Source organism: Grus americana, chromosome 2 (assembly GCF_028858705.1).
Source record: "Grus americana isolate bGruAme1 chromosome 2, bGruAme1.mat, whole genome shotgun sequence".
NCBI lineage: Eukaryota > Metazoa > Chordata > Aves > Gruiformes > Gruidae > Grus > Grus americana.
In genome coordinates, this window is record NC_072853.1 from 138,965,539 (window position 1) to 138,989,875 (window position 24,337).

At 36.2% G+C, this 24,337-nt stretch overlaps 1 protein-coding gene across 1 annotated transcript in view; it reads left to right on the forward strand.

Annotated features, from left to right (window-relative positions):
• THSD7A (thrombospondin type 1 domain containing 7A) overlaps positions 1–24,337 on the forward strand; it is a 293,162-nt gene that overhangs the window by 25,574 nt on the left and 243,251 nt on the right. The window contains exon 2 of the mRNA XM_054817889.1: positions 21,800–21,926. The gene's annotated coding sequence lies outside the window, so the exon portion shown is untranslated. The remainder of the gene's footprint in view (positions 1–21,799; positions 21,927–24,337) is intronic.

Genomic DNA, 24,337 nt, shown 5'->3' on the forward strand with positions numbered 1-24,337 from the left:
GAGAGATTGTGTATCATTCACTGGACAGCTTTCCTCAAAAGCGATGCTTCTTTTAAATGCTAATGATAAGTTACTTTATGAACTGGGCTTCTGAAATGAATCACAAAAGATCAAAGTAAGCCTCAAAGGGCTCTCTTAAAGGAGACACTCCAGATGTCCATATGTGTAGATTATTTTATCCTTTTAGTACCATAAAATGCTTGCGTTCAGTTGAAACCAACTAATCAGAGTCCTGCTTATAGCCTTATAGTTTTTCTCCGTAAAAAGGTAATAATATGTCTTGACTCTTATTTTATTACAGTCTGGCCTATTGCATAGAATTTAGCTAAAGTTCAGTAGAAATAGAGAGGAGTTAACTTTGGTAGAAGCAAAGCTTGGTTTCTTGCTTGTATTAATAAGGTAGTAATGTTTCACTGTACGGGCCTAATTCCATGGGAGTGAGATCAAAGCGCAAAATGAATTATCCTGTTGTAACTTAAGGTTTAACATCTTAAACCCAACACAAAGGCTGATGCTGTGGGTATTTGTAATAGAAAGACTGGAGGAAGCTTGAAAACGTAAATACGCGTAATAGTCCTTTCGAATCCTCTCTGCAGGGCATATGGGTACAAGGGCAGCTTGCCCAGATCAAACCTTGGTTTGAATTTTGATAGGTGTGTATTTGTTGCAGCCTGAATGTCAGCGTGAAGTGAAGTGCGGGAGCTGCACAGGTCCCTGCCTGACCCGCACAGCCAGCGGCGCTCGTAGGCACCGCAGCTACGGAGCTGCTGGTGCTGGGAGGCAGCTGCTTACTTGGGTTTGGGTGCTAAGCTGCAGGCACAGCTTCTCTGAAAACTGCTGGGGATGGCGCTCTGTACCTGACAGAAGATATTTTTCATGCTGAAGCTATGTGCTTCAGTTTTTTTTCCTTTTCTGTTGTTTTTTTTTTTTTTTTCCTCTTTTTTCCTCCCCCTTACAATAACATACCTTTTGTTTGGTATTGTTTCAATGGACTGAGTAGGCGTGTGTTAGTTATACAGCAGTTTTCAGGCCCTTATGAACAAATTTTCTCTGGCTTGAGACAAAATGCAAGTTTTAAAGTTGCACGTACTGAATTCGTTCTTAAATATTTGTATCTATTTGTTCTTTAAATAGCACCTTTTGTGTCATTCACATTCCTCATGACTTCACCATGACTCAGAGCATATTCCAACAATTCACAACCAGTGTGTCACTCAGCAGGATTCTGTCCTATCAGGGCTTCACATGTGAAGTAGCTCTAGGAGAAATTGTAGATACCAAGTCTTGGATTTTCTTCATGTGGAATCCTAACTGTGACCTTAATCAAAGTTGCATAAGATTTGTTCTGTGATAGATTAATTTCTTAACTATTATAGATGCATAAAACATATTTTTTTTTTTTCCCCCCGTCTGTTCCATTTCTTCATGGCAGACAGGAATTCTGAGCTTTTGAAAAGCCCAATATAATATCCTTTTTAAAAGGGATGGAGTATGACGTTGAAACTTTTGTATAGTTTCTTTCTTTACCAGGCTATCAAGCACAAGACTGATGTGAAAACATTAATAGTAGTTGAGTAGTTTGATTTAGAAAATTAAACTTCCAAACTGTCCATGAATAAAAGTAGAAGATTCATAATTGTCTCTCTCATTTGACGGAGAAGTATTGGATGACATGGCATGGATACTAAAAGTATTGAGATTTTTTTGGCTATTGTGATTAAACTAAGACGTAAGAATATTTCTCCAAATGGAGACTTTAAAGATTCTATACTTTAGAGTTGTTTTGTATTTTCAAACCTTTTTGTTCAAGAGTTTAAAAACAATAGAACAGTTTGATTGTAAAGTTCATATATCTTTTATGTTAATACATAGTGGCATGATTTATCAATGTACTGCACAACTGTCACACACGAAGCTTGGTTATGTTTCCACTCACAGGATGTGTCCAGCTTCTATATTCAGGTTGCTATAGGTCAAATTATCCCTTGAAGTTCACATTGCTACTATCCTGAGTTTTGGCTATGGCATCTCTCGTCAGTGTTTTGATCTTTCATCTTGCTGCGTGCTGTTGTGAAGTTCTGTTTGCATTGATCTAGATTTTGATTGCAGTAGTACTTTGCACTGGCATGCATGCCCTCAAGTTAATCTGTGTTGTGCTTATTTGAAAAGAACAATTTTTTTTTTTCTTGTGTTCCTCCATGTTTCAGAATAACAAGTATAGTTTAACATTTTTGTGGGTACCTGTTCTGAGTCTGGATTAAGCTATTTCTGTAAGACTCTATAGATTAAATACAGAACTAGGATGGTTAAGGTTTCCAGAACCCAAGGTAGAAATTTTTAACCAATTTTGTGATGCTGACCAATAGCTGAATACTCTGTAGCGAGACCTGAGTTATATCTTAGCACAGCCTGTCTCATTTTCCTGGCACGTGCAGTAATATCACCAAATAGTAGTAATTATGTGTATAAACGAGGCAAGTTGAAATTAAACTTCCCAAAAGAAACATTAAACACACGGCGTTCAGAACAAGACAGCAAGACTGCTAGGTTGATTTTTGGTTAATGTTGTCATTTTAAGTGTTGATTAAAGTTATTGGCTGTAGAATATTGCACTCAGAGTACTTTCAGCAGGGTTTTGTGTTCACTGGAACAGAGTGACTGAATGATTGCTCAGTACATGCGATTGGTGGGTGTTTAGCAAGTTATCTAGTGCCAGCTGACAAATACAGGATTTTCAAACTGGCGAAGCTTCTTACCTTAGTGAGGAATATCATGTGCTTATTAGCCAAAACCATTTTCATAATTAAAATCTTTATTAAATCTTTTCTGAAATGTAGTAAAAGAAAAATGTTTTGATATGTTAGCATTTCTTAATGTATCAGTGTGGTAGAATGTGTATAACAACTTTATTTTTTAAGCCTTGAGATAAAGGTGTTTTCTTCTGCTAGCTATTAGAGAGTGACTAAAACCAAAATACACAGGGAGAAACTGTTTTATAATCCTAATGCTTTTATGCATTCATCCTTAGGATGAGAAGGTGTGTGCATGTGCCTATTTGTGTATGCGTGTGTATTTCCAAGGTATTAAATGGTTTACTTGCAAATTTTAATTCCTTATTCTATGTCTGGACTTACCTGGACTCAAGTGGAGATGGAAAGCAAGTCTGTGTATGACATTGCATTAGTACTAATTTGTGAGTGATTACCTTAGTAGTGTAGAGTTTTTCAGTCCAAGTCAGATGTTTGGTCATTCGATAAATACGCATCAGAGATGGACTGTTTTGCTGCATGTAACTCGGGAATAACTTCATAAAGATTGCTTCCACTGGGAGCGTTTGTTGCAATACTCTTTAAATACAGCCTGCCCTTTCCAGCTTGAAAACTGTTTATTTGTTGGCCTTGAAGTTGTGTCTGTGCCCATTACCTGTGACCTCGGGTGTTGCAGCAGAAAGCCGCTTGACCCCCAGGCTGAGGCTTGGGGCAATGCTGTAAGCAAGCGGCTCCACCCAGGAGTGCTGAACAGGGGCTGAGGGGCACCGGTGGCTGCCAAAAGCCATATCATCACCCACCTCTCAGCTCTTCCCAGCTGTGACTGTCCTGGCAATCTTCTGAAAATAGACAAAAGCAGTGCCATGGGTCTGAGCAGCTGTGGGCTTCCTCTGGTTTCACTGCACCCGGCTCCAGCCATCTCCTCCTGGATTTGCTGCTTTCTCTGGTGCCTGATGGCTTGTCACTCCGGGGGTGTTCCCTGACACCTCAATTGGAGAGCCAGAGATCTACACAGATAATACTTTCCATTCAGAAACGTGTTTATCGCTGTTGCATTGTGTTCCCTTCCCTGGAAGAGTGTCAGATAACATGGTTATGTGCGTGATATATTAAGCCCTAAATAATATGAAGGAACTGAATTATGTAGCTAGCTTTGATATTTATTCCTTCCTTGATCAAGATTGTGGGAGGATGGTGAAATTGAGTTAAATACAATGTATGTATAGAATCATGTGCCACTAGTACAGTAACTCAAAACATTTTCTTACTCGATTGACATTAGTTGCCCATTGGATGGTAAGAAGGTTGACTCGGAATCTCATGTTTAGCAATCAATAAACTTGTCGATACTCTCACTAAATAGCTTAAAATAACATAGCATTTTGTGTAAAAGGACTGTGTATGCTTGTAACAGTAGGCAATCTGTGAAAGAAAAAAGTAAAGCATTTGGAATTTTTTAATGGAAATTATGGTATTGTGTAATTTTTTCTTACTATTTTAAAAATTAGTTTTCAATGCATAAGACTTTGTCCTCACTAATGATTCCACTTAGTAGAAAAGTAATGTAAGGATACAGTCATGCTCTGCGGTATTTGAAAATTGCCTCGAGTTTTCTAAGTAGCTCAAGGCATTTTGATGAGATATGTCTAGGGCTGTTGCAGATCCTGTGACAAATTCATGTCACATTTTGTAAGATAGAATTTACTATTTCCCCCTTTTAGATAATCTGTGTGTATAGGAGATGTCTATCATTTGAGATTAATGAATGGTTATCTGTGAGTGAAACTTATTTTCTGTTACCTCTCAACTATTTGTGGTAACATGGTGTGTGCCATCTTATGGGGTTAGAGATTACTAGGATGACAAAACTGAATAGAAATTATAATCATTCACATGAAATAAGAGAGAAAATAGGTAAATCCAAGCACTCTGTCCTGCCATTGAAACTGATGATTTCATTTGAGGTTTTATTTCACCATAAAACTATTGAAGTCATCTTACAGGCATATCTAAGTGCAAGTTGGCTAATAATTTTTTGTTGTGGTCTTTGACTATAACCAACCTCAAAAACCAGGAGTACTTTCCACAGTGATTTTAGGAGCTATTCACATCACCTGCATCTCATATTTACTTTAGCTACTATGTTTGAAGTCAAGAACCTAATTTTTAATGGAGATACTCTTGGTTTGCACAGTAGAGGAGATTTACTTACATTATATATCTTAGCTAGACAGTGTGAATACCCTCCATGACCCAATCTGTACTTCTATGGTTGTTCGGTCAGCATCAGTGCACTCAGCAGGATCACATGGATACAGTAGAGATCAGAATTTGTTTGGTATGCTCTATTAGCATACATTCTTTCATTGAGAATAATAGTCTAATATATTATTCACTCCTTTCATGAAATCACAAGGATGTGTGTAATGAAAATGAACATTATGGTGGGTTTTTTCATGCACGGTGAATTGTTTATAAAGTCCTTTGTATACCCAACAAAAAACCTTCTCACTGGGAGAATTGGTTCGGGTGAGTATGTTAATTCTGTAGCCAGAGTAAGACTGTGTGCTCATACTAATCAGTTAATTCTTGAAAGGAATTCCAGTAAAGTAAGTAATCTAGGCCTAATATGTGAGCAATACTAGGTTTCCACCATAATAGAACCAAATTGCTATGGGCTAAATTTCGTAGAATAAAATGGAACAATAAGCATTTTTAAGCCTTCCCCAGGGAGAGAAAAAGACGACCTTTAGCCTAAATTTACATTCTGACAAAGAGAAAATACATTTTAATTCCTTGCATTTTAAGCTAATGTTACTTTTCCACACTTGGTTGGAACCTCTGTTCTTTGAATTAGTAGTTTGTTAAGAAACTGTAAAAATTGCAGATGCACTGGATGTGGTAGCATTCAGCCCAATTTTGAAGTACTAATATGAGTCTTTCAGGCTTCTTTTTTACTAATACTTGAACTATGTGATTTCAGATGTAAACATCTGATTTTATATGCTTTTCTTGTGCTCTAGGGTTCCCTATGCCTATTCCTTTATATAGTATTTCTTGTAGAAGATCCTTATCTAAAAATGTTAAATGATATATGATTGTTGTGTAAATAAGAATATTGTGAAAATGGAAGATGGGTGTTAAAACTACACACACAGAAGCCTAATTTGAAGATATTGTGTGAGAGACTTGTGTAGTGGTTTCCCTGTTTTCTGAGAGGTAATTACCATGACAATTTGTTGTTATGCCACTTACAATGCATATATGAAGTCATCATTGGAAAATTTAAAAAACCCAAACTGTTAAAGCAAGTGAGGTTGCGTTGAAGGAGAGAATCTGCAAGAATGATTCCAGTGTTAACGAGACCTATTTAGTATCAGATTTGTCTCTGTGCACAATGGCTGTGGATGAAAGTCTCCACAGGTTTTGGGGATCCTGGCCAACAATTCAGAAGAACTGTGGTGCAAGTAGTTTGATAATATTGTCTTTGTTGTAGATAACAGTAAAACAAGACCATGTTTTGACTGAAATGGGTGATAGAAGTTGAAAGTTTCTTGATACTCAGGTCTTAATTCAGAAGTGTTTTGAAGAAATGGAATTTGTGGTTCCTATTTAAAGCTCATTATTTTTTTTTTTAATGGCTAATAGCGAATTTTGTTCAAGGTGGTATTTTGAAACAGTCAAAACCATTTTTAATTTCATGTTTGCTTTGTAGATTTATCCAAAGTATAAATGACATCATCTTTCAGCCTGGTGCACTTGTAGATCTTAGGAAACTGAAGAGCTAGAGGAACATCCATTCTTGCTTTCAAATTTATCAGGTAGACCAGTGGCTCAGACATTTTCTTTAGTGATAAGCTTAGTATTTATCATCTTCTTTTGTCCAGAGGACTTGGATCCATAGTTCTCATTGCATAGACTAGGGAGAAAAAATATTTTCTGTTAATAGTTACTTGCCTTCATTGAAGCATTCTGCAGTACAAGAGACTACACTTTAAGAGGTTAGCTAATTGCAACTGGGATAGTCATTCTTGCACTTTCCTCTAGTGAATATTCAATATTGTCTTATAAAACTGGCCAAATGTCCTTGAGAGAGCTCTCATGTGAGTCACTCTAGACTTTGATCTCCGTTGTTCCAGGGGAATACAACTCTTACGGCAGCTCATAAAACACAATCTGGCCTTTTGTACGGTTGATTCTGAATGTTAGTGCCAAGATCTTAATGGATTAGAAACTTCCAGGGAGGCATTAATGTCTTGTGACAGGAATTTGTTTTGCAGAAGATGGCCCCACTTTAGGAGATGTTAGGCAGCTGCTTCAGCACATCTAGAGCTTCTGTATTGTCCTTTCTTTTACTGTGCATCATCTATGTAGTATCTAGTAAAAAAGCTACATAGATTTCTGTGAGATGGCTTTCCTGAGGAGGAAACAGCTGAGAGTGAAAGAATATGTTGCCCTCAGGGAGGCCCTAAATTGTCTTTGACTTCCAGGCTTAGTGATAGTTTTGGTTTGAAGATGTATTAGAAATATTTGGGATGTTCTACATGGTACAGAAGGAAATGCGTGTGTAAATGACATGAAACAGTATCAAATATAAAAACTTGACAGTAAGTAAGGTATATGATGAACTGGCCGTGCATAAGAACTACTTCAGGCTTTAGGTACTTGAAGTAGCTAAATATTTTCATTATTTCCAGGGGCATTGTACGCACCTAATTTACCACCACAAGCTTTCTATTTTGTTTTTTGGATTCTCAATTAAATCAAGCATTTCTTTACCAAGCGTGTGGTCAAACACTGGAACAGGCTTCCTAGAGAGGCGGTCGATGCCCCAAGCCTGTCAGTGTTTAAGAGGCATTTGGACAGTGCCCTTAATAACATGCTTTAACTTAGCCCTGACTTGGTCGGGCAGTTGAACTAGATGATTGTTGTAGGTCCTTTCCAACTGAAGTAGTCTAGTCTATTCTACTTGAGCTGTGAGCTGATTCTGCATTGAAAATGTAAATAATACCTTCATACTGATGTATTTGCCATACTCCAGAGCGTCTGGGTGTACACATTCCTTCTCAGGTTTACTGCACGCTGCCTGCCTGCTGGCCAGCACGGGGAGAAGATGCCCTCTTGGAACAGTGTAATTTTCCCCAGAAAGAGGGCAAACAAAAGACTTTGGGTTTCAAATAAAATTGAGAGCAAAAATGTTCAAACAGGATAAAAATAGGTCCTGAGAACCTGAGACACCCTCTGGGAGATACTTTGGTCAGTCTTACATAGAGTTTTTTGGATGCTTATTTCCAGATCAAGGCTGAACACCTGGCCTATTTAAATAAGCAAGGCAAAGGTAAAAATTACACACAAGTGATACATACATTTATTTGCATGTATGTATGTAACATACATGCATACATGTAATCTATATGTAACAGCTTTAGGTTCCCTGACTCTCTGTTAGCTCTGGAATGAAATTTTTGTCCAAAATTCCTAATGTTTAGTACATTAGATGGAGAAGTAGCTTGGAAGTCTGAGTCCTGCTGCTTTTGCAAAGAAGTGCATGTGCTCAGTATTTTGACCCTGTCCAGAACATGCCCGTGTATGTGCTAGATTCCTCCTCAGTGAAATAGAAATTGCTGTTTACCTCTGGGAATAGTGCACTGACGTGAATGTGCAGGACATAACACTTGTCACGCTCTGTGGTGAGCGTATATCATGTGTCCTAATCATGCTTCACAAGGGCTTTTCCTATGAAGCTCAGATAACACACAACCTATTTCTACTGAAGGGGTGGTTTTTATTTTCTTTTCCTCTGTGGTAGTCAATCACAGTGACATGAGGTAGGATTTTACCCTTATTTGCCCTGTCTAGGCTCATTCAGCTCCAGGAATCACAAGAGGCCATTTTAGACATTAAAAAAGAAATGTCCTTGCAATGTCGTTCTACGTCATTTTGCTTTTGCCAGGGAAAACACGCACCGCTGTGTCACAGTTATAATTTGGCCAGATCGTTAGCACGGATTATAGGGTGCTGTCACAATTTCTAGTAACTTCAACAGTCGTTTCTTTTAATGGAACAATAGAACCAAATGACCCTTGATCAACAATTTTTCATAATTGTTTTGTTTTGCATATCCCACACTAACCAGCTTCCAGATGTACATCAGTCTGTTGTTGAGCCACACATTCAAAAGGGTTTTCGTATTTTACTTACTTTTACATAAATAGAATATAACACTATGTGAAGTTTAATGACTTTTAAAAATAGAATTTCTACAAGTTCAGCTAGCTTCTGGTCTAAATGTTCACTTAGAGTGGTCAATTTATTTAGCAAGTTCATATCTGGGGGCTTGATAGAAGTGACCATATGCACTGAGAAATACTAGCTGATATTCCTAAAGAGGTGTGAAATAATTCTTTTAAATATAATTTTGGGGGCATTTTAGAAAATAAATTCAAGTTTGGGAGTTTGTCCTGAATTATATGATTATGTTACAAAAAAAATTTTAGCTTGCTTTGCTTGATTAAAAAGTGAGTCTAAATATTGTCTTCAAGCGTGCAAAGGACTGCGAGGACAAAAAGGTTATTCCCTCTTCAAACTGTGAAAACAGTGTGTTAATTCTTAACTTTCTCAGAGAGAGTTACAAGAATTTTTGAACTAACCAAACTCTTTTATTTATAGATAAATTGAACTGCAGTCACTGTTGCTTTCATTGTTTAGCTACTGTCTGTGCTTTGTTCCTTTGGCACAACAGGGCTCTGCATAGTAAATGTTAAGCTTCTCTGCCTTGAAGACAAAAATTCCTCACGGGCGAGTCTGAAATGGTTACACAGACAAGAACTAATGGCAATCACAGACCCATGCTTTTCTTAAATAGGCAGAAGTACATTTTTTTTGAACTGGTTTTCTATAACTTAACGTCACAGACAAGTATATGATGACAAAAATCACAATAGAAACAGAAATGTCTTACAACATCATACTAGTTGCAATTAGCTCTGAAGTTTGCTGGATCTGTGTCTGATAAAGGATTGATTTTTTTTATTATTTATTTTCTCCTCCCCAGCCAGTTAGTGGGGAAAAAGATACCTGTACCACCAACCTTGCCTCACTTGGGTCTTCAGGCCATCATAACTCTAGAAGGATACATTTAGCACTACTTAGAACAAGCCTCCATTGCCTACATTTCTTCTCCAGTGGAAGAGGACAAGGGTACAAAGAAGATGGGTGGTTTTCATATACTATACTATGGGGAGATGCTTAGAGACTCTGCTCATGAGAGGGATAAGGAAACCCATGAATTCTGAAGGAGCAATAATAAAAATGAATATAAAGACCTTGTTTTCAACATACTTGTTCAGCAGCTGATACTTTAAAAGTATGGGTATATCTATTCAATGATCTGAGAAATTCCGTTTATGTGCACTGCAGGAGACTTGGAGAATTACATCTCAAGTCCTGCATCTTTCGGGAGAAGTCATGCTAGCTCTGTGTTTGCAGTTTAGCACTTTTTCTGTAAGGGATGAGTTGTGACATGGTGGAGATGGAGTTGGTGTTCCATTCCTGGATGTTTCTCAGACTGCGCACACCAGGTTTAGAAGCAAGTGGCACTGTCGTTCTGCCTGAATTGAAGCCCATGCTGAAGGGTGGTAATTTTTTATTTCTTTTTATTTTCTTGTGGAAATATGGATATCTCGCATCCCTGAGTTCTTGTATTCAGAAACTGGTGTTACAACCTGATAAACTGAAGTGTTTTGTGTATGGTTTTTTTGAAGTGATGCAAGCAATATGGACTGAAATATAAATTTTAATTTTCTTTTAAAATGTGTTTAAATCCAAGATGATTTTCTTTTAAAATCTGTTTAATCCAAGTTGAACATTCTTTTTATTTTCTATCTGCAGATACTGGCCTGGGTAGTTACTGGTGGTTTCTGTTAAGCGTCAAGTCAATGTACTAGAAATATGAATAGGTTTTTTAAATTTTGTTTTTAGTGAATGTCATCAAAAGTAAAAATAGGAGGAAGTTAGATACAAAGGTATACACCAAAAACTTGCAGAATAGTGTGATCATTTGGTAGAATTCAATGTTTCAGAACTAAAAATCCTTAGATTAAAATGCTTGTCAATCAGTGGGATTGTTTTATTTAGGTATTGTTTGGGTTTGTTTTGTTTTGGTTTTGGTTGTTTGTTTTTTTTTTTCCACTGAAGAAGTGGTTTACATGTTTTGTATGCTGTTTCCCTAGAGTTTGGCTAAATGAAAGTATGGAAACCAACTGTTTAAAATGTTTTCATTATAATGATCTCCACTGCTATCTTCTGTATCTATTGCTTGGGATTAAGTGCAGTTGTGCTTGAAAAAGAGGTGATAGTTTTCCAGCACAATGAAGCACAAACAAAGAATGCTTAAGTGAAGATTAAATTAATGTTCTTCAATCCTGATAGATTTTTCTTTTTTTTTTTTTTTTTTTGAGCTATGTCAATCAATAAACAAGCCGTTGCAATATGCAAACCTTCAAATGAAAAAATTCACAGCACGTAGAAGGAGGGATGAAAGAATACGGGAAAAACAAAGCCAGTTTGTGGTAAAAGCAGTTTATGTTATTCTGACCACTTATATAAAAGGGTTTTTTAAGTAATGACCTATGCAGTAGTTAAGGCTTTGGGTTGTGGGTTGTGGTGGGGTTTTTTTTTTTTTTTTGCTTGTTTGGGTTTTTTTGGCACGTGGGAAAGAGAAGAGTTGAGGAAGAGGGGACTGTTTTGTTTTTTTTTTTTTTTTAAAGTATGCATCCATTCAATTACAAAACATGAAAAATCTTCAGCATCTGGAATTTCAAAGTAATGTTTCTGCTTTTTCTTATTTAACTTTTTTTTTCCCCCTTCAAGAAAACATAGGAATTTGATGGATATGAAGAGAATTTCTCTGCCCAGCGCTGTTCTAGACTGGACTTCAGTACTTCATATTTTAAACGCAAATGCATTTAATTGGAACTGCACATGAAAATATTTATAGATCATAAATTTGTCGGTCTGAGCACTGGTTGATTCTTTTTTGTCTTTTCAGTACTACATCCCTTTTCTGCTTCTGTTCCTCCAGCTCCTGCCAGACTTCTGGGCACTCAGAGCTCTTGGCCATTCTTATGTTGCTCAAACGTCTTCATGTAACTTGTGTATTTTTACCATTTCCAGTCATAGCCCTTGGTCTGTCACAGATTATTTCTTTTTCTTCTTAATATTGGATTTATGTGGGAAGGCTGCTATAGGATGTTTAAATGAACTTAGTTGACCTTGACATTTCCCTGCCCACTGAGATGTTCCCAGTTTTCTTTCTATCTGCATCTCTATTTATACCTCCTATCACATATTCTTTTTAGCCTTATGTTATTCCCTTTACTGGCAAATTTACTTTGTTATTTCAATTCTAATGTTTTAAAATGTATTTTTCCTCTGGAGATAAGTGATTGTGTCCCAATTCTGTAGAAAACAATAAGCCGTATAATGGTCTTGTACATCTGAAGTCAGTCTTTCTCAATAACTGCTGACAGCTCAAAAATGTGATTTAACCTTTTTTCTTCATCACTGTTTTTAGGCTTAATGTTTCTTTGCATCTAAATGTTCACATTTATTGGTATTCATGATTATCAAGTTTAGCTGGCTAGTTTAAGACCATTTATTGTCAGCTTACAAGGATATATTTGGTTTATCTTTACTAATCTTAAGTCCCATTTCTTGTCAAGTCTCCAGACATCATGATCTTTATTGTATGTTCTTATGTTAGCAGTTATCAGCATATCAAAGAAGTTGCTGCAGGTCCATCCAGAGAACTCCACAGCAATGACACTGGTTTCCCAGAACCATGGAAGCTGTAGGGAACCATATATCTCTCTGCCTTAACCCTTTATTACGACCAAATGGGGCAAGGACTTCACTCAGTATTGGTACTCTTACTTTTTGAACCAGAAATAGTCCACTGTATCAATGTGATAATTTTATAAGGTATTACTGACTGATTGCAGCCCAGAGGCCATCTCATGCTATGCCATGATTATATGCTTTCTTTAAATCTGCTGTGTACTCTGATCTGATTTCTTTTATCTCTCTTTCATTATCAGCTATGTGACTTGAAATATTTGAAACTCTATGGACCTATCTTCACTTACTTCCTCACTTATTTAAAAATAATTAGATAGGAAAGTTATTAACATTGTTAATAGCCTAGGATTTTTTAAAAGAATGCTGTGCTGCAATGAAAATTCTTCTTTCCCTTGGCTTTTTACTTCACAAAAATTATTTATATAAGCCAGAGGTTGCTAATGCAGTCATGCTTGAACATCATAAAAAATTTTTAAGTCAGTAAATCTTCAGTTTTCAACCTCTTCATAGGACTAAATGTTGAGTTTGTAAAGCAGCAAGAAACGTAACAGTTAAGGTTCCAGCAAAACATACCAGCTTTCAGACTATAAAAAATAAACCTTAAGCAAGTGAAAAAGGGACTGATGCAGGCTCTCTTCCCTGTATGTTGCTTCTTGCCAAAATGCTATGGGCTTGCACTTACCAAGTTAGCCCCAGCACAGTAACTCTTCGTGGTATAGTAGAGTGGATTGCCAGGCAGGCAACTCTAGGTGGGAACTCTACACCACTTCTTTGGTGGTGGGCACTGATGGTCCTTCTTTGAGTCTTGCTTTGTCTGATGGAATGATGTGTCAGGATCATCACTAGACAAGATATTTGGCTACAAGAATGTTTAAAAACTTAGATTTGTAATAATAGAGCCAAGTTACAAAAGTATAGAACTACAAGTTGTTTTTACATTATGCTGAACAGTAATGAATCTGCTTATCAGCTTCAGTGTCTTATTTTTGAGTTCTCCAGCTTTTGAGTTTGATCAACATGACAAAAAATCTTCTGAGACCTATGCTTTCTCTGTTCCTATATTTAAAGGAAATCTCTAGAGCAGGCTGTTTGAGAACTTTCATTTTCTCTAACCAAGGATAACATGGCTTGATTGTAGCTTTCTTTTTGGATGACCCTTATTCCCAGAGCTTATACCACTGGACATCATATGGTAGTACTCTTCCTCATCCTCCTCAAGTTTCTTAAAAATATTTGTAATGCCTTTCTTGATTAGATTACATTTTTGACTTTAGGCTTTAGGGTGCTGTCCCCTGCCTGCAACCTTCTTAAGGCAGAATGCCTTTGCAAAATGTGTATGTAAATGCTGCTAATTCTTTTCAGAATGTATCATGTTTGTTACTATCTTTCCTAAGGAGAGATCTGTTTTCATTGTCTACAGCATCGGTATGTATAGCTGAGTTAGCATAAGCTCCACTTTCAGCTGGAGGAGACAAAGCAGCACTTTAGGGTGTGTTTCATTTATTCTAGATGTCTGCTTGGAGAGTGACTGACTTCATCCTTAAGCTGCATTACCTAGGAGGCTAGCTTAGGTATCTACCTTATGCCTATTTTTAGATAGTTTCTGTGTATAATAAAAAGTTAATCTGAAGACAGTAGTGTTCAGAGAGCGCGGCCTTCACTTGACAGTTTTAAAATTTAGGGCAGCCCATTGCATGAGTGCTTGGTTTAGATTAGAGTTCAGCATTATCCCAGGAAACAGGGAGGCATATAAGAAAAGAATACAAAGTACTTTCTAAGACGCTGGAATATAAATTTCCTGAGAAGAATGTATGGGGGAGAGAAATTTAATGTCAGGGGGGAATCTCTTCAACAGAAGCTTGACATTTAAACCTGATCTGCCAGAGAACAGGTCATGAATATGAAATCCAAATGTAATTTCTATGCTCATGTAGGTTTGTTTCTTTATATTGTGGATAACCACAGCTGTAAACTATGTAATCATATTTACTATAGCAGTAAAGTTTGGATTTTATTATTTTTTTTATTGTAAAGAATGCCGAACAAAGTAAGGAAATCACTGGGGTGACTACTCAATTGTAACTGTCAAAATCAGAAATCAAATAAACTCACCCAGGTGGGAAGCACTTTCTGAAATTAATGCTGAACCTTTTCACTGTTCTTATTTGGACTTGCATGGTTAAGGCACAATATATACTGGTCCATCTGGTTCATAAACTTATACAAGCCTGAGTATCTGATATGATTTTTTTTCTTTTTGATCACAATATACTCCAATATTTTCTTTACAATCAGTATCATTGCAGAAAGCAGTGATTATTACTCATTTCTCCTGGGTAATTTGCAGAACTTACTTTGGCAAGAATGGCATAAATTGAAATCATCTTTTAGGCATCTCAGTGAGCAGTCTCTTTAATTCTTCATCTCCCTAGAACTGCAGTGCAACTTCCTAAAGTCCAGGTGTCCCCAGCCACCACTGACACCTACTGCAATGCAAAAGCTAAAGCTGAGGCCAACAGGTTGATCAAATTATAATGCTATCCACAGTGTCTTGCTTGCTTGCTAGTGACTCCCAAATCTGAATATCTATGAATAGTTTGTTTTAGGTAATAAGAAATATTAATCTGTAAATGAACCTTTGAGATGCAAATAGAATGTGCTGAATAAATATCAGTTATTATTCATTAAAATGCAAATGTGGATAGGCACTTTAGAGACAGAAATAAGACAGAACATCAGTAATTAGATACTTATAAGATGCATATAAGATATTACCATGATTGCTGGACACAGGCATCCTAAAGCTCTGGGTTTTTCCTTTGGCTTCATGCTGCAGCCTTACAACAGTTTTTGTCTCCAATGACTATTTAAAATGTTCAGGTACCACAGCTCATACTTATATTTTATTAGATGTGTTCTAAAGATAACTTCTACGGCAGTAAATTTTAGCGGTATGACTTGCACTCACTCTAATGAATTCTGTAGTTAAATCCCTGTATGCTGTTTAAAAAGCCTGCTCTCGGTTTACAGAGCATAGTGGATTGGAATATTTTAGCTTAGCACTTAATGAGCATATGTTTTCCAGGTTTACATAGGTTTTTATACTTTCAGTTCAGTGCACAGGAAAACCATTAAGCCCTCTACACACAGATGTCAGTCAAATAACTAAGAAAAGTGACAATGAAAATTTTGTGAATTTTTCCTCGGAATGATATGGAGGGCTCGTTGAAGTAAGCACTCAGAAGGGTAATGCTCAACTTCAGCATGAGTTCTAGAGACCGTTGTGGTTTTAAAGTGCTGTCATGATACACTTTGCTGTTCAATTCATCTTTCGGGACTTTTGTGACATGGACACAACTGTACTGTGTTGTTATTAACTTTTAAACATCCTTTGAGATTGTAAATTCGCAGCAATCTGCTAATGGCTGTGTTGGGTTTGCAGCCAGGGTCAACCCACCACATGGCTCTATGATAACAGAGATTGCACTTGGTCTGATAACCATATTTTTAGGAGACTTCTTCATTAAGCCATTATCTGTGTGTATGCATGCACATACCTAATTAATGCTAAGTATAGCCACGTGTCAACATTTAACCCTTCATTATCTCTTTAGTTAGATCTTAAAAGATGAAATAACATAGAAGTAATTGTAGGTAATGTTAATTAGTAATCTGTTGAGTCCCTTGAATCTAGAAGGAAAAGGGATCCAAATATAAATTGAGCAATGGTACCCTATCTACTAATAACCATATCTTAATGCAAATTTGTTTTAAATATTATTGCAAAAATGGCTTTTTATATTTGAAAACTTATTTATTTATTTAGTGAGTTCAAGTGACTGATTTTTATGGTCTATGGAAGAGATTGTTTTGATCTTTTCTTCTTGTGGAATATTATTGTGAAATTTAATTGTGTAAGATCCTTTTATAAGTACTATGAAATAAAATCTGGTAAGAATGAATTGCTTTTTATTCATTTGCTTGCCATTTCATAGCACCAAAAAGGGAGATTATTTTAATGTAATTAGAATTAATTAACATATATTTGGCAAATATAAATTATGGTCCAAGTCCTTGGTGAATTCCAAATTGCATTCAAATTGCCATGCAATGAGTGATATTTTACGGAGGACAATCTCCAAGACTTTTTCCAGTTGTGTCAATCCCTGAAGTATAATGTGAAAGAATCATTAGGTATAGTCCCACAGGAATTGTTTTGCTCTTTCCTGAAGCCAGGCATTCAGTGGCATCAAAGCCAGATACAAAGCAGACTAGATGATAGTGATCTGGAATGGTAATGATGTGAGGAAATGAAAAGGTATGAGAATTAAATATTTCATATCTTCATTCTGGTTAAGTATAGCAAAGGCAGAGGAAAAGGCCAGTTGCAATAAAATGCTCTGTGCAAATGCTGAAGCAGAAGTTGGATGGTTGCCCTTTGCCTTTATGTATATTGACCCTTAAAGTGATTGGGATGGTGATATCTGCAAATTTTCACACTGGTGTCACTCACTGTTTGCCCCTCTGCCAGCTATCAATGCCTCCAAACAATAAAAATGATGGCAGATCTCATTTTCATACAGGGACGTATTTTACTCATTTTCTTCAAACAAGTAGGTAAAGGAGACAGTGTGCTGTAAATGATATAATAGAAATTCTTTGCATAGTGGCAGGAGTGAAATAATCACTATGAAGGCTAGAAATAAAAATCCCTATCCCCTCCCCATGTGAAGAACACGGATCATGGATAAAACCTCATTTCTTCCTTTAAGTTTACTTCCAGGAGTTGCATCAGGACCTTGCAATACTTCTGTAATATGCTGTAACATAGTGTTCTCTTTAATACTACCTCTTCACTCATTCACCTAACGCTTTCACCCATCTGCCCTGCTGCCTGTTATTATTTCTGTCTGTTAAGATGAACTGGTATCTCTACAAAATAGAATATTTTGTAATGGATTTAAAAAAAATTAGATTATTTTTTATTTTAATGTCATTTAAAGACGCTTAGATGATGGCAGCAGTTATGTGCATGTAAAACCCTGCTTGGGCCCAGGGAGCCACAGACCTTGTAAATCTAAAGAAAACCTTCCAGTGCCAAAGTGTTTATACTTGTGGTGGGAATTCCATGATTTAAATTTATTTATTTAATGTAAGCCTCTTTGTAAAATTGGTATCTCTGAGCTGCTTCTTATTCTGTTTTAATTTATCTGTGGCTTACAAAATGTGAAGTTGTAAAAATAGTCCTTCATACTGTGTTCCAATAAAAAGTGTATTTGCAGACGGGAGTATTAGACATTTAAATGTTAGAAAAGACATAAGGAGAGAAAAGATGCAAAGTGGATTTGGATTATTGACACATCTGAGACACATAATTTCAAGACAGGATTACATATGCAAAATTAGGAGTTTAAGATCTGACTTTATACATCAGTTTGGGTTTAATTGCATAAATGATTCTTCCAATGAGTGTGTAAAGTCTATCCTATATAACTTTTTATGTTCTGGTGATTAATACTTATTTATTTCATTATGTGATATGTGTTACAGATCAGGTTTCCAACAGTTTGGTAACCTCACAGAGTACTTCCAAGTGTAATGAAAAAATTTCCAACTCTGTTACACCCAAAAGAGGAAAAGGAAAAAGTGAGATATCAAAAATGTTCTGTGTTTGTGTGTGCACACTCTGGTCATAGTTTACATTAGAAAATTACAATTTCTGTCAAGAGGGGCTAGTTATCTGAAAATGAATTGCATGAACTGTATGAATACATACATTCAACTCTACAGAAGGTGAAACACTAGATATTATAATCTAGGACTATTTGGTGGATCTACATAGAAATTACAGAATGTAAAAATGTGCCATGCATAGTATTATTGGTATAACAGTTGTGATTGAATGAGGTATTCTGAAAATAAATATTTTCAAAACTGAAGTGTTTTTGTGGGGGGGGGGAAAACCCTGTATGGAATAGAACTACCTAGCAGTAACCATTTGTTTTGGAAATGAGCAGATGTGAATCAAACAAACGTTGAAAGACTGTTCTTACTGAAAATGAGGTTTATCAAATGATGATCAGAAAAGAAAAAGAGCAAATCAAACCCAGTGGAAATAGTGGTAGCTTTACAGTCTATCAGCTGTTGGCAAAATAATGTAATGAATTGCCTTTGTAGTTTACAGGGAATTTCATATAAAAATCAAAAAGCTAGTGAGCACAACTAAAACAAAAAAAGACACTTCTACTTATGCTAAGCTGTACCTTTTGCCAGGGAAAGAGAAAAATCTGTCCTCTGGTGAACAGGAGGTCATCACATCAAGGCTACTTTTTAAAAGTTTGAGGCAGATCCCTCTTTCCTGGGTTTATAACTTTTAGTAACTGAAATTACTACACTGATTAGAAAATGGTCTAATTTGCCTTAATGTTGAAGTCTGAAGCATTTCAACTTTGAACTTAGGAAGGGAGAAGAATCTTAACTTTGTCTTGTTGATATTTATTTCACATCTGTCAAATAGAAAAAGCTGTAAAGAGTTAGTTACTGAAGGTGAACTGTATCTCATTCCTTGAATGTAAATTCATTTATTTTGAAATGTCAAGAATAGGCAATCCAGCCTCTAGCAGAAACTATTTTGTATGGTAAGAGCTTGTCAGCATTTTATTATAATTCCATTCTTCAAGCTATAAAAATTCGCTTCAAGCCAAAAGCTGAATGTGAAATATTAGCCTCATGATAAACTTGCTTTATCAAATTTGGCTGAAATGGGCTTCATTTTAAACAGTTCAGAGGTTCCACCAAAAAGAAATGTGTTGCTTTTGGCCATTCTGCTGCATGCATTACTCAAATTAACTTTTTTTGTATATAATCAGGTGTTTTGTGGTGCTTGTGTGAAACTCTTGGGGTGTTTACTTTAAATGCCTGCCATTTATGTGGACAAAAAATAAACATTAACATGTGGATGAGATTTCCCTCCATTTCCTCATCTGAATATCTACATATTAGAGTTCCTAATTGCACCCACAGAGCTTGGTCTAAAATTCTCTGAATCACAGTAGATTTGTGTCACGGTGTAACCCTGGTGGGCAGCTCTGCTCCACAGAGCTGCTCGCTCACACCTCCCAGGGAGGGAGAGAATCAGAAGGGCAAAAGCGTGAAAGCTCACGCATTGAGATAAAGACAGCTTAATAGGTAAAGCAAGTGTCACGCACAAGCAAAGCGAAACAAGGAATTCATTCCCCACTTCCCATGGGCAGGCAGGTGTTCAGCCATCTCCAGGAAAGCAGGGCTCCACTACGCATAACGGTGACGTGGGAAGACAAACGCCATCACTCTGAACACCTCCCTTTCCTTCCTCTTTCCCCAGCTTTTATTGCTGAGTGCAATGATGTATGGTGTGGGATATCCCTTTGGTCAGTTGGGGTCAGCTGTCCCGGCTGTGCCCCCTCCCACTGGCTGGTGGGGTGAGCTGAGAAGCAAAAAAAATTTTGATGCTGTGTGAGCACTGGTCAGCAATAACTGAAACATCCCTGTGTTATCAACACTTTTCACCTCAGATCCAAAACACAGCCCCATACTAGCTACTGTGAAGAAAATTAACTCTATCCCAGCTAAACCCAGTACAATGTGTTAGTTCAAAGAAGTGTAAAAGCCCAGGAAGATTAATTTCCACTTCCTTCTCTTACTGAGAGAGATTTACTGCTGAATGGAGGTACCTGACTCATATTGCCAATAAAGTAAAATAAACCAGAAAAGGATATTTCATTCTTGCTCCAAGTCCCCAACTTGGGCACTGGTGGCATACTAATACTGCTTTCTGATAACACCAGACAGCTCCTTAGTTTAAACTTTCCTCCTGAAGAAAAAAGTAAAATTATTCTGGAATAGTCTTACCCACTGTCATGAGGCTGCAAAGGATAGTTGTCTCCTGTTACTGCAGTTCTTTTACAGTAGTCAATATAAAACCAGAATGTTACAGCTTAAATGTGGAGTGAAACACTTTGTACAATAAGATCTAGATTATGTTAAAACTTCTTTGTATGATGTTTTGAGTACATACAAGTGCTCTGACCCTGATATATATATATATATATATATATTTAACAGTACAAGCTAAAACAAGGTAGGAAGATATCAAATGAGATTAGGTATAATCCTAGAATTTTCTCAGTGTAGGCAAACATGCGTACAAGTAAGGAAAAAGCAGTCCTTATTGCTGTCCATCTACTTATATTCAACTTGTTCTGCTCTTCTCTGTCCTACATAAGACAGAAGAGGGAGGTTACATTAGCAATAAGGCTGAGGATTTTCCTGACCTCCAAAAAAAAGGAATTGGGACATAGAGCAAAGAAAAGAATGGCTAACAGTTATGATTTTTTTTTCTGTTTAACTGTGATATTTCTCCTAGCTAAGGAAACTTGGAAGTGTGACTGTATAAATGCAGAATCGTTCTGTTCGTTACTTGGTGCCAGTGTGCTTTATTTAGTATACTGGTTTACGTTTATATTAATTGGTTGACTGGGCCGATTTGTTTGTCAAAAAGTTGGACTTTTTTGGTTTTAATAAGCCTCTGTACAGACTTAATAACTTGGTGTAGTAATGGCTGACAGGTAACAGATTGTGTTTAATTTTATTTTTTATTATTTTTTAAAATAGCTTCAGACTGAAAATAAAAATCTCTTTCAATATACTTGGAAAAGTACGGGCAGGACTAAGCCATGATTCAGAGGAATGTCCTCTTAAATTAGAACTTTGAGATGGATGTAAGTAATGTGATCAGATGGCATAAATGCAAAAAAGAATGGGAGGAGAAAAGGTTCAAAACAGATGCCTGGCAGCAATTTTTCACACAAACAAAAAAATGTGTGGAATGACCTTCCAGACATGATTATGCTATGGAGAGTTAAATATTGGGCTATTCAGGGAAATTAGAAAGCATCCAGGGGCATGTGGGGCACAGTAAGCTTTGAAATGGAGGGAGCCGTTAAAATATGCTTATTGTCACATGTTCTTGGACATACAGAGATATTAACGCTGAATTTACTATTGGTTGTACATAGTTTAGATCATCACGACACACTGTCCATCAGTACCCTCCCCTTAGTGAATCATTGGGGGAACTCCTATGGGTAATTTCTTTACTTTTTGCCTTCTGAATTTTATCTGCTGATTTATAGGTTTCTTCTGAATTCACTGCGCAGAAGTTACCTGTCCCCGTGGGGCTGCTTTAGCATGCCGTGGAATCACGACAGCTGTGAAGTCCCTCGCTAGCAGTGGAGAATGAATATTTACTGTGCCAGAAAGGTGTGTTGAGTTTCTACTACTTACGACTTTTTAGACATGGAGGAATTCCATGTGGAATTTTAGTTTGTCTCTTTCCTATCAACTCTTTGATACTTCTTCAGAAAATTTGAAACTTCTTTTAAGTTAATAACAATTACCTTTGCTTACCTGAAACACGGTTTACAGACACAGTTACAATCTGCATAAAGCAATCCTACAAGCAGACTAAGAAAGCAGACGTGATTCTTATGTGGGTAATAGTAAACTGCAGTTTGTCTACATTAAGTGTAGAGAGTTTCAGGTTTATATTTTTGTTCCAGTTATAAATACGCCTGAGTAAAGAAAACTGACTCTAGGCAATAATAGCTAACTCGCTGTTGTGCACTTAGGTTGTCTCAAGTCAAAAATTGATTGTGAAACTTTACAGTTCATCCTAAGTGAATCTATCTTTAAGTAACTTAGCTTTGACTGAAAATGTAATCATGGTAGCAGAAAAATGTACTTTTCTTCTGCAACTTATGTGTATATATAGTTTGAGCATAAATCCTACAATAATCAAAGTTGGAAAGATTAATTTCTGACCAGGAGGTGAAAGATTCTTTTCTCTAAAATATCATGATTTTTAGTCAGGTTGTGATCCGTGGGCACAAAGCCAGGAGTTTTTTTGGAGCCACTATTTTAGCAGAGTCAATAGTCTGACTAGGGTAACAGTTTTGTATTAATGATATTCAGTGAGTGAAAACCTATTCAAGTCACTCTTATGTGCTCGTGTCTAATTGATTTGTTTTTCCACTGTATGTGACAGATCAACCTTACAACTTGGACACTGCATTTTCATAATCAGAAGGCTACAAAGAATTACTTTTTTTCCGAATTATTTGGTTTAATATAACAATTATTGGACAAAATTCTATGAAAACTACAAAAATTATAGGACAAAAAGTCCCTTGGAAGGCAGGTATGACTGGATTGTCTACAAACTACTAAAAAAAAAATTAAATCCTCTCAAACATCCTTAACACTGTTTTTATAGAAACTATATAAAATATGCAGTGCGTATGGTGGTGTAGCTTTTGTATTATTGACAGTTATTTGTCCTAACAGAGAGATGTGCTGTCATTCAAAATTTGTACCAGTAAATCTTGTAAAATATTACAAACATTAAAATATTTATTTATTATCATACATCTTGCATGCTGTTATGAATATTCTAAAACGTCACTGTTTTCCATTTTTAATTTTTTTAATTTTAAAAATAAGAAAGAAAAACTCTAAGTAAAATGTTAATGATAATGATTGTATGCAAGCAATTAAAGATGAAATAAAACCAGAAAGTTCAGATATTATCATGAGGAAAAGGAGGGAGCAGTAGCCTTTTTGATTGCTATATTGTATAAAAATAATTGGTTCATTATCATAATTACATTCTTGTTCATGATATCAAGGTCGAATGAAATAATAGTAGCAGCAGAGGTATGTCATTTTACTGATCCTGGCAGGTACTAATTGAGGAAATAAGAGTTTGGTGGTTCTGAAAAGAGACAGGTGAATATCAAACCCAGAGGACCTTCCCTGTATTTCATATTCTTTACCATCTGTGTTGGGAATTCCAGATTCAGCCATGAACTGGAAAAGGATGGAGGGTTGCATCTCCTCCTTTTCCATTTCACTTCTTAAAAAATGTTGTTTTCAAGAAAATATTACAGTGAAATATATATATTGTTGATTGTAACTTAAAAGTTTAGCTTTTTTAACAGAGAAGCATTGTGTTGTCTGTTAAATATTTACATTTTGAAAAGCCGAACTATGCCAGTAGAACATAGAGAGTATAAAATGAGCTTAACAGAGGTTCTAAACGCAATAGTTGATTAACTGCACAGTTCAAAGGCATTTTAATTAGTCCATACTACCAGCTCAACTTACTAATAGAGAAGACATGGTGATAAATGTGTTAAAAGAACTCTGTTGAATAAGCAATGTTGTTATTTTACACAATCCCTGGCAATGTAACAGCATATGAAATATAAAGCCAAAACTTTACCAGCTGAATAAACATGAGAATGTTTTGTTCGGTTTTTTATGCAAAACTGTTATTGTGGTAGTTAGAAAATATTTCTTCCTAAGTTCTCCAACAACTCATTTTACTTTAATTAAAATTTGTACATGTTAAGTAAACATGTTAAGTTCTTGGATATAGGTTTGAAATGACAGTAAGGTTACAGAATTGAGCATTCGGAGTGTGTGTCTGAAATTACAAAAGCAACAATCTTTTCCTGAGCCTAATTGGTTGATCTGATTTAGCTAAAACATCGTAAAAATGTCGTCTTGAAGGACATACGGAGCTTGAAAACATCATCTGAACATTTGGCAAATGTAAATGTGAGTTTAAAAATATCTCAGAATGGAAATAGGTTTTGGTTAGCGGGATAAAG